Source organism: Polypterus senegalus, chromosome 13 (assembly GCF_016835505.1).
Source record: "Polypterus senegalus isolate Bchr_013 chromosome 13, ASM1683550v1, whole genome shotgun sequence".
Classification (NCBI taxonomy): Eukaryota; Metazoa; Chordata; class Cladistia; order Polypteriformes; family Polypteridae; genus Polypterus; species Polypterus senegalus.
The window spans coordinates 76319883-76325882 of record NC_053166.1 but is presented as its reverse complement, the minus strand read 5'-3'; positions in this window follow the sequence as shown (position 1 = coordinate 76325882).

Below are 6000 nucleotides of genomic sequence, written 5' to 3'. Positions count from 1 at the left end.
AGTCAACCACTTCTAGGAAGTGATGCCATTTTTCCACAGCCCACACACACCACTGCCAATTATTCTTTTTCTGGTGTACCACGCAGAGCCCTTGACACATAAACAGTTATTTTCTGCTCCACCTTGGCTGACTGAGTCAGCACAGCTCCATGTCCAGTGCTGCTGGTATCCGTGTAATCTTGAAAAGTAAGCTGTGTGTCAGGTTGTGCCAGGATGGGTGGATATTGTAAAGTCATCTTTAGTTGTTCAATAGCATCCTGACACTGGGCTGTCCATTCCCATGGAACATCCATCTTCTTCTTAAAGAAATTCAATAAGACTGAAATGTTGGCCTGTCTAGGTATAAATTTATGGTATCACCCCACTAGACGAAGAAGTCTCTGCAGACTCTTTAGGTTCATGCATGTAGGATAGCTCTGTATAACCTTTATCTTCTCAGGTCCACATCAACACCTTTTTTCTGACACCAAGTGGCCCAAAAATTTCATCTGAGGTTGAAAGTTCAGGTCAGATGAGCCTGCTGCATTCCTTGGAAGACCACCTCAAAATGTTGCAGATGATGTTGCAATGCTGTAGAGAACACAACAATGTCATCAATATATATATACAGTAGCAGAGTTTGCCAATTAATTCTTTGAGGACTTGCTCCATAAGATGCTGGAAACTAGCCCAAACGTTATGGTTTTGATTTGGTATCAACCTTCTGGGGGTAATTTTGCTTGCTGTCTTCATCCATTTGCACCTCCTAATATCCACTGTGGAGGTCCAGGGTGTTAAAACTGTTTGTTCCATGTAGATTCTGCAAAATCTCATGGACTAGGTGCATATGTATCATGATGGGTTTTTGTATTTAATTGCCTGTAGTTTACTCAAAAATGATATGACCCGTCCCATTTTTTAATGCCGGAGAGAGCCATGCTGAAGCTGACGGCTCTATGATGGCATACTTTAACATTATGTCAAGATGCTCCTTTAACATTTCCTTTTTCTTGGAAGACAACCTGTATGCCCAGTGACGAAGTGGGACTTCATCTGTAGTCCTTATAACGTGTGGGATAACATTGCCCAACCCCAGCTCTTCTGTTCAAATCTTTGGCCATTGACATAATTGGGGTTTTACCTCCTCGGGTTATCCCAGAACACTGGCTAGAGGATTGGTCTCCAAAGTCACCATCTCAGTTGCATAAAAGCTGAGGTTGAACTATCTCAGATCTTCTCGAGCCTTTGACCGGAAGGATTTTACTTCACCCCCATCCTCTGGGTAGCTCCACAAATGCAGATGTATTGACAACTTGATGGACGTTGTAAAATCTAGTACAAAAAACAAAAATGGAATGGTCAGGTGCTTGTCCTCCAGAACATAGTTTATGGTCTTCCAGAGAGTCATGTCTGTTTGGAAGGTTAACAGGAATCTGCCCACTGCCACATGCTTAGTGCCTTCTGCTGAAATAAATTTGACCGTAGTTGCTAATGCAAGGTCTTCACTTGGCTGTGCAATCCTCTTCCACAAGCTCTTCTTCATCAGAGTGAAGTGGCTTCCAGTATCAATGACTGTATCTACCTGCAGTCCTGTCACCTGGATAGAGACAACCAGAAGAGATGTCTAGACAGAGCTCCCTGCTTCGGTTTGGATGTTCAGTTTTTTTGGTGGTTCAGATGAATGGGCTTCCTTTGTACTAGTCCAGGGTTGTCCAGATTCGATCCTGGAGGGCCAGTGTGGCTGCAGGTTTTCATTCTAACCACCTTCTTAATTAGTGTTTGCTGCTGACAAACTTCTTTTGCCTGAGTTTTAATTAATTTGACTAAGCCCCCTTAGTGGTTTCTTTTTCCATAATTAGAAGCCAAACAATACTGAGACACAAAACGAGCCGTCAAACGAACCGATCAAGCAGTATCTGAAAATAAAGAAAGGTGAAGGTCTCAGTAAGGTTGATCTGATCAGATTACCAACACATTTTGAAGGTGTTGATTTGAAACAAGAAAATCAAATTTGGAAACATCTGCTGTGGAAGAATGAGAGCAACAATAAGCCATGGAATTAAACAACAGGTTTAATTAATAGCAACAAATTGCTTCTTATTAAGAAATTGTTTGGTGTTTGAATCCCCAGTTTAGCTGGTCATCTGTTGGCTCGCTTCACATCTCATTTCTGTTTGGATGTCATTTAATGAAGAAAAGAATCAATTCAGAGGACTGAATCCATAAAAATAGGGCTATGAAAATGAAGAGAAAAGAAGTTAATTAGCAGTTAAAACTGGTCACTAATTAGGAAATGGGTTATAATTAAAACATGCAGCCACTGCCTCTGACCCCTGTACTAGTCTGAACTTTAGTCAAGTATTCTTTGGAAGCTGCCCAGTGTCTTTCCACAAGAGACCCAACCATCACCAGATTTCCCACCAATGTTACTACTCCCCTCAGGCCTACTGCCAAGCAGTATAAGACATACCAACCCTTCTGTGATGTCAGGCTGCCACTTTAGACACAGAGCACAGTAATCATAAGCAAAATCCTGCATGGACTGCATTGGTGCTTGAACCATGGACCGGAGATACTCTTCAAGTTCCATCCTATAACCAGAAGGAAGGAGAGTGTTAAAAAAATTCAAGTTTAAAAGAAACCCAGTCAGAAATCTTATGCCTGAGAGTCTGCCACCAGCTCCTCTCAAAGCCCTGCAGAAAAGCATTTATCACACCCATAAGAATGTTGTTGCCCTTGGGTGTAGCAAACACAAAAGCTTTTCCGCTCTGCAAAAAGTCTATCACATCCTCAGAAGCGTAGTCAGTTTTAAACTTTGGAAAATCCAAATGAAGTGCAGACACAGGAGGGAGACTAACCCTGGTGTTGACTTACAGCAGGCATTTTAATAGCCGACATTCTTTTTCACATCTCTTTATGTAGATGATGACTTTTTTTCCTTCCACTGAAGATCCCACCCCACAGTTGCCAGCTGGGCAGTGAAGCTGTCTTTGAGCTCTGTGATTGTGGTGTCCACATACACATGGAGCCTCTTTTTCTGCCACAGATATTATTCTTTCATTGAGAGTGCTGAGGAATTTGGTAACAGCAGCCAGTAAAAGCAGATTGCCATCAATGTCCTCATCCTCAGTCCATGTGCATTCTCCAGATACATCAACTGCAATAGACTCAATATCTCATTGACCCCTACAGTGCATCCGGAAAGTATTCCACATTTTGTTATGTTACAGCCTTATTCCAAAATGGATTCAATTCATTTTTTTCCTCAGAATTCTACACGCAACACCCCATAATGACAACGTGAAAAAAGTTTACTTGATGTTTTTGCAAATTTATTAAAAATAAAAAAAAACTGAGAAATCACATGTACATAAGTATTCACAGCCTTTGCTCAATACTTTGTCGATGCACCTTTGGCAGCAATTACAGCCTCAAGTCTTTTTGAATATGATGCCACAAGCTTGGCACACCTATCCTTGGCCAGTTTCGCCCATTCCTCTTTGCAGCACCTCTCAAGCTCCATCAGGTTGGATGTGAACCGTCGTGCACAGCCATTTTAAGATCTCTCCAGAGATGTTCAATCGGATTCAAGTCTGGGCTCTGGCTGGGCCACTCAAGGACATTCACAGAGTTGTCCTGAAGCCACTCCTTTGATATCTTGGCTGTGTGCTTAGGGTCGTTGTCCTGCTGAAAGATGAACCGTCACCCCAGTCTGAGGTCAAGAGCGCTCTGGAGTAGGTTTTCATCCAGGATGTCTCTGTACATTGCTGCAGTCATCTTTCCTTTTATCCTGACTAGTCTCCCAGTTCCTGCCGCTGAAAAACATCCCCACAGCATGATGCTGCCATCACCATGCTTCACTGTAGGGATGGTATTGGCCTGGTGATGAGCGGTGCCTGGTTTCCTCCAAACGTGACGCCTGGCATTCACACCAAAGAGTTCAATCTTTGTCTCATCAGACCAGAGAATTTTCTTTCTCATGGTCTGAAAGTTCTTCAGGTGCCTTTTGGCAAACTCCAGGCGGGCTGCCATGTGCCTTTTACTAAGGAGTGGCTTCCGTCTGACCACTCTACCATACCGGCCTGATTTGGTGGATTGCTGCAGAGATGGTTGGCCTTCTGGAAGGTTCTCCTCTCTCCACAGAGGACCTCTGGAGCTCTGACAAGGTGACCATCGGGTTTTTGGTCATCTCTCTGACTAAGGCCCTTCTCCCCTGATTGCTCAGTTTAGATGGCCGGCCAGCTCTAGGAAGAGTCCTGGTGGTTTCGAACTTCTTCCACTTACGGATGATGGAGGCCACTGTGCTCATTGGGACCTTCAAAGCAGCCAAAATTTTTCTGTAACCTTCCCCAGATTTGTGCTTCGAGACAATCCTGTCTCAGAGGTCTACAGACAATTCCTTTGACTTCATGCTTGGTTTGTGCTCTGACATGAACTGTCAACTGTGGGACCTTATATAGACAGGTGGGTGCCTTTCCAAATCATGTTCAATCAACTGAATTTACCACAGGTGGACTCCAATTAAACATCTCAAGGATGATCAGGGGAAACAGAATGCGCCTGAGCTCAATTTTAAGCTGTGAATACTTATGTACATGTGCTTTCTCAATTTTTTTATTTTTAATAAATTTGCAAAAACCTCAAGTAAACTTTTTTCATTTTGTCATTATGGGGTGTTATGTGTAGAATTCTGAAGAAAAAAATTAATTTAATCCATTTTGGAATAAGACTGTAACATAACAAAATGTGGAAAAACTGATGCGCTGTGAATACTTTCCGGATGCACTGTAAGTGTGTCCTGACTGTGACACGGCAGCTTTGGGCTTCCAGGTCCTCTTACAATTAATCTAAATCCTAAAAAAAAAGGGCCCCAACTCAGATTCAACATGCTGAAATGGGTTGGTCACTACTACTCACCTTTTCATATCGTTATGGACAGTATATACTTAATGCGCAGAATGCCTACGCACATGCATAATGGCTGCCACACATTCCCAGTACTCTTTTGATGAGCACATCATCAGAAATTAACACGACTTGAAGAACCAACAAAAATTTTGATGGTGTGTGTGTGTCCAAGTTTTGGCACGTGATGTCAGCATCATTGATCACTGTCAACATCTCCATAGTGACAAGACATGCCTGTCAGAACAGCTGGCATCAAATTGCTAGCATTTTGAAAGTGAATGTGGAAACGTGCAAGACAAAATGAAAGCAAATTCAAGACAAATACGTCTGTACAAAGCTGAAAATGACCCAAGAAAAGAAGTGGGGATGTGGCCATTGCAAAATAATGCAGGGTGACAACCCACATTGCAGCTTCAACAGGATCAATGTGTGTGTTTCAATGTTTGATGAATGGTTCGATGTGGTGAAGCAAATCATCAAACTTAAATGCTGACAAACTAAAGTATTTACGGTGCTTTCCTTCATTCACTTCTCGCATAGGCAATATAAGCGTGGCACATTCACCAGGTCTCACATCTCCTTCGTCACTGTTGCTGTCTTTTTTTTGTACCTTCGCAACAGTATCTCATACTGCCACCTAGTGGAATCCTCCAGATTTACATAAAGTACATGTGCAAGTACAGTCGGGACACTGCTTTCGAAGCAGCAGCATACTCATCACGTAGCATCAAGTATATCCCAGCCATAAGGCGGCTAAAATAAGGATAGACCAATGTGACCCCCATCTGCCCGCCATATGTTCCCCTTTTAATATAATCACCTCCAAAAAGTCAAGTGAATATATACTGTACACTGTGTGCACAATTATTAGGCAAGTGAGTATTTTGACCATATCATCATTTTTATGCGTATATTCCAACTCCAAGCTGTATTAACTTGAATGCTTATTGGATTTAAGCACGTCAGGTGATGTGTATTTGTGTAATGAGGGAGGGTGTGGCTTAAGGAGATCAACACCCTATATCAAGGTGTGCAGAATTATTAGGCAGCTAGTTTTCCTTGGGCAAAATGGGCCAAAAAAGAGATTTAACTGACTCTGAAAAGTCAAAAATT